Source organism: Macadamia integrifolia, chromosome 10 (genome assembly GCF_013358625.1).
Source record: "Macadamia integrifolia cultivar HAES 741 chromosome 10, SCU_Mint_v3, whole genome shotgun sequence".
NCBI lineage: Eukaryota > Viridiplantae > Streptophyta > Magnoliopsida > Proteales > Proteaceae > Macadamia > Macadamia integrifolia.
Genome location: NC_056566.1, coordinates 25,005,943 through 25,011,942, shown reverse-complemented (window position 1 = coordinate 25,011,942; position 6,000 = coordinate 25,005,943).

Here is a 6,000-nt window from a genome sequence, read left to right as displayed (position 1 = left end):
AAAGAGAATAAGTAGTGGCACGGGTTGATGTTCAGATTGAGGTGCAATAAGTGTGTAGAGCATATGGAAGCATGTTGTGCCAGTCCTTGTATGTCACTACCATTTTTTTTATAATCCTCTCTAAGTTCTTATTTGCAGCTTCAACAGCACCATTCATTTTTGGGCCATATGGAGGAGTTGCGGTGAGTGATTTTGAACTGTTCACAAATCTCCCTCATTTGCTTGTTCTTCAAATATATCGCATTATCTGTGATTATTTCATTGGGGAGGCTGTATTGGCAGATGATGTTATGCTTTATGAATTTCTGCACGTGCGTGATGTTGGCCTATGATGCTGCCTCTACCCATTTTGTGAAAGAATCTATCGCCGCTAGAATGAAAGGGTGTCCGTTGGAAGTGTTAGGAGTGATCGGCCCAATGACGTCTATACCCCATACCGAAAAGGGCAATGGAGTAGTGATATAATGTAGCTCGATGGCAGGAGCATTGATCTTATCTGGTAAATTTGACATAAATGAAACTTCCGGACATGTTGGCAGCAGTCGTTTCCCATTGTTGACCAATCCAATAGAAGCCCATACGCAGAACACCATTAAGTCGGAATTTTATCTGAAGGAGTTTCAGTTGTTCTCTATGCATGAACAGTCCCCAACATGATGAGGTGGCAGAAATAAAAGATCATTATACGCAAGATACAAGGGAATTTTACAGAAAATGATTTTCAAGGCCATGTGTCAACATCCTATTAGTTTCTACTGTTCAATAGGAGTTTAAGAAGTATAAATCTTATTGGATCTCTTTCTTGCGTGAACAGGTACTGCCTGAGTACGGTAGAAAAAAAACAGGGAATTTCAGATTTGAGCCCAAGATAAAATAAGAAGTTGTAGTCCAAGATTTCCTTTGAAAGATATTGTACGGATATCAAAGAAGTCGGCTACCAACTTACCTTCTCGAGTTGGAAAAATAGAGGGCTGTACATACATTAAAAAAAAAAAATGGGAGCAGAATCATGTTGTACCTCTCCAAGCCGCAACTGAGAGAAGAAATTGCAGATGAGAAAGGGGTGCGAAATTGAGATAAAAGGAGGGTTACTGCCCCCAAGAAAATGAAGGGCAAAGAGAGAAGAAGAAGAAGAAGATGTTTATGTATTGCATTCCTATGCTTCCTTGAGTGTGTACTCTACTGCTCTATCCAAGGTTCGAAATCTCGTTTCGTTTCTCTGTTTCGGTGGGTTCAGAAACATCAACTCAGCGAGATCTCGACCGAGTTCGTGTATTTTTTTTTCTTCTTTCGGTTGACTATTTCGGTGGTCAAACGACCATATTTTGACTTAAAACTTGGTGGGTAGTTTATTCTAAGGTTAATAAACATGCTTAGAACATAAAAATGCAAAAATATTAGAACATGACATTGTTTTAGAGTTGCACCTTTGTTTGGCAGCAACCGTCGAACTGTTCTGGAGATTTTACCTGCTTCATTGCTAGAATAAGATATAGTACCAAAACACTTTAATATTAATCTCCCATTTTTATTTTATTTTAAAAATCAAAACAGAATATTTTTTCCTATTTTTAAAATTATTTTCAATTATTGATCTATTTGTCATATTTTTCGAAAATTAAAATAAATAATTACCGGCTGAAAAAAATTTTCATTCCGATAGAGTCATAGAATAGCCATTGGTGACTAACATATATATAGTCATAGTTTTTAAGGCACTGCTAAGGCGTCGCCTTACTAGCGCCTTGTCGCTGATGCAGTCTAGAGATGGTAAGGCAGTGCTCCGCCTTATGTGAAGTGGCGCCTTATGGGTTTTTTTTTTTTAAACATATTTTAAAATTACTTGATGAAGATTCCAAATATAGATTTTTTATTGGTAGGTGTATGGTTTTGTTAACACTTGAGATGTATGGGATCAACTTTACTCCACCAAAAATAACCAAAACCAACAAATCAAAAACACGATTCACAAATAGGGTTTAGATTTTGTCAATGGTTTTAAGAAAGGGCTTTGAGAAGAAATCAAGGAACAAGAAAGAACCACTGATCTAGGCGACCATTTTGCTCTGGCAGCAGTGAGCTTACTCCGGCAGCGGTGAGCTTTCATTCTTCTTTGACAGGAGTAAAAATATAGTAGATGACCTTAGGGCTTAGGCGTTTCCATGTTGGTTTAGGCTATTAAAATTCTGGGGGGAGAATATTCGAAATCCAAGTAACAGGTAGAAAGACCAGTTTACCGGGCGAGGTGTGTGCCTAACACCTTCCCACTCTCGTAACTTAACATGGACCTGTATCCCTGATAAGCAGACCATATGAAGTCAAACTCGGGGATTTGATCTCTCAATTGGAATCAAACCCTTAATCTGATCTTGATCCCCTAGCCGGAATTGGGCTCCACAGCAGGGTCCTACACCCTAAAGACTAATGAAGACTCCAAAAATTATGCTCTCTCCATCCCCCGTAGTCGCCAGAAAGGTTTGTAGACATCACCCTACAAGGCAGACAGCTGAGAGGAAATAAACAAGAACATAACATTCCCAGGAACCCTAGGGAATGAAGAAGAAAAGGGGGGAGGGTAACCTCTCTCTCTCTCCATCCAATCCCATCCGTCCCCCTTACACCTGCATTACAAGGTCAAATAGATCTCACCTAAGAAATTCCATTTGGATTTTTAAAGATGTCAGAAGAATGAGAAATATATGATGATATGCATAAAAATGAACATCAACTCAGGCAGAGAGTGAAAATTTTGTGATGTAATCCAACAATTCATCACAATCCACTCAATGGGTTGAAGTGTTGTGGACCTGTGGTGATGTTTAACAATTCATCATAATACACTCAAAGAGTTAAGAGATATGATGATAGTCTAACTAATCATCATGTCCACTCAAAACTAAAATAGATGTGATAATGTATAACTACTCATCATGTCTAACTACCCAATAAGGGGAAGAAGAAAACCAAAAGAGGAGTGGTGATGTCTAACAACATGCCATACTAAATTGGTTGAAAAAGAAAATTGAAAGGGAGTTGATCTTAATTATTGATGCGATATAGTGTAACGATCTTCGTATCTATTTTCCCAACAAGGGGAAACTCACTTTTCATTATCTTAAGGGGAGTTTGAAGCCGAACAAAGTTTTAAACTCTTAAATAGTAATTCTTGTCATATTTTGTATGCCAACATTTTGCAAGAAATCTCACATTGAGGGGGAACTATTGCTTCTCACATCATCATGTTTTATCATCTTCGAAAAAGAGTTACTGAACTCAAAAGGTTCTATATTTTGACTACGTGTTTTGGATATGAAAACCTTGACTGATGTGTGTTTGGGTATTCTAACATGTTTAATGTCATATAAGAAAGAAAGAACTCAATGCACTAAGGTGGACCTATGAAGACAGAGAAAGAATGTTGCGTGTTGATGGAGAATTGCTGATGAGCGACAGTCGATTGTGACCACGAGAGACAAAGAACTTCAAAGAAGATCGGATTATTTGTGCTTGTAATCTTGATGTATGGATCTCCACAAGATTGGAAAGCCCATAAGAGATAAAGGGACCTAAAAGGAAACGCAAAGAACTACTGACTTAGAAAACTTGAATGGCCTTGTTGTTCATGGTCTTCCGTGATAAGCTGCAGTCGTCCATGTTTCAATGAGATATTATAAGTAAAACCCAACGAACTCATAGACAATCTTCTATTAAAAACAGAAGTAGTGAGTTTTCGGGTCCTTTGTTTCACAGTTCTCCGTGGTGGTGCGCAAACTTCCGTGACATAAACATTTAATGATCTAAACTCAGCAAATTGTAATCATTTATTGATCTTTGAATGCAAGACTTCGACTCTAACCAACTATGATGAACTGTATGCATCTCAATTGGTGTTAATGAGCTCCAAACGGTTAGTTCTTCTTGGAACTTAGGAAAGCCTTGGTTATAGAGAATAATTAACACTTTGCATTATCGGTTTGAACTCAAAATTTGAATATCTTAAGTAAAACCAAGTTTGACTCTAAACAGCTAGTTTGTTGCCTATAAGAAGGCTTGAGTCATTCAAACGAGGCAATACTACATAGAGGTAGTATTCTTTCACAAGAGGTGGTCATAATGAAGATATATTTTTTAAAGAGGGCAAAGGAAAGTTCTTGTGAGATTCAGATAAGCTTCAATAGTACAGTTCCAGACTTGTAAGAAAGTCAAAAGTTCCAAAGTAGTGTGAGCTTAGAGTGAGTATACTTGGTGTACAATGAAGGAAATTCTTGGCCATGGTGGTCTAGATGCTCAATCCGAAGGAGAGTGATTGAGTTGAAGGAAATCCTTGGCCAAAGTGGTCTAAGGTGGTGTCAACCTGAAGGACTGTAGTTGGTTGCCAATCCGAAGGACTAAGACTATTGTAACTCAAGGCGTTGGAGGGTTGCCTAAGCGCTTAGGTGACATGCAACGCAATAAGGCGACAGTCGCCTAGGCCCCAAGCAAACCGCCTGAACGCCAAGTCGGTGCCTTGGCAACTATGTCCATTGCCAGGTTCAGATTGCATAGGTTCTTCCCAGCTTGTGTGTTGATTATTGAACCAGTCTTTGGGGAGGATTCAATATGCCTGAGGGTTGGGAAGTTATTCCTAGAACCCTGGTTCAACCGTTCAAGGTGGTCCTTAGGTGAGAGATCTCTCCTTCCCACAAGAGAGCTCACCTCCGCTAAAACTTCTTGTGAAGAGGTTGAAGACCTGACTTCTTGGGTTTAATTCCTTTTTTTCTTTACTTCCCAATATGCCCCTCTTTAATCCCTTAATTCCCTCCTACCCTTTATTTTTTTATTTCAAGACTGTACCTTACCTTTAAATGCTAATTACCTCCATATCCCTCTCTTATATTAGCCACCTAATCTATCTCTTCTTAATCAGAAATGCTCTACTTGCCATATTGCTTGTTTGTTCCTAAAACCCCCTTTAAAATTCTCATCATTTACACTTTTACCATTCCATTCAATTGTCGAACCAAGTGATAATTGGGTGGGCCCATAAGCGATCCGAATCAAGTTTTGGAACATCACTACCCTTTTTAGTTGCTTTATTTATTAGCATTGAATGCTTACCTTTCTTTGCAAGTAGTTGATTACTGAGAGCCAAGCAAGATTAGTTGGAAGAACCCCAAGGGGGAAGCTCAGTTGGCAAAGACCAACTCCTCACAATAAAGAGGTCAAGAGCTCAACTCTCCCAGGGGCCCATCTATCAAAAAAAAAAAGATTAGTTGGAATACATTCAATCCGAAATCAACACCTTCCATTGGTTGTGAGTTTGATCCCTCAAAAGTGTTTGAGTTCCACCCCCCCTTGGGTTTTGCCATTCGATCCAACATTTCTACATCTCTATCTCTTTGTTTTTGTTTATACCTTGCATCCATCGGTTGGGTTGGGTTTATGTTTTTAATTAGAAAGCTTTAATTTCATATTACCCAATTCACCACACTCTTAGGTTGCCACTGGTCTTACAAATCCCACCAGTTGGCTCCAGTTACTTTATGAAACATCAAATGTCTATACTAAAAAAAAAAAAACATCAATACATTTCAATTCCAAATTTAACTGCAGAATAGCCTTCTTTATTTCTGTAGAGATTTGAGAACCAAAATCAAAGAAGAGGAAAGAAGAGAAAGACAAAGGAATTGGGGAGTGAGGTTTGTGCAATTGATTGTTTGATAAATCACAATCTACCGCCAGCCACTCTTTTTATATTAATTATGAATTAATTACATACTTTGAGTATGACTCTAAAGACAATATAAGTAGGACTCTAAAGCCTAATCATCACAAGGAACTTACTTAGACTAGGAAACTAACTCCTCCTAACTCAAGTAAACTAGGACTCATTCCACAATGGGGACAGCCCCCTATCGTGGACTCATATTCCAACACTCCCCCTCAAGCTGGAGTATACATGTATCAAAAGAAAGACTCCAGCTTGGACTAACAAGAATAGAAAATCAAATGCATCACTAG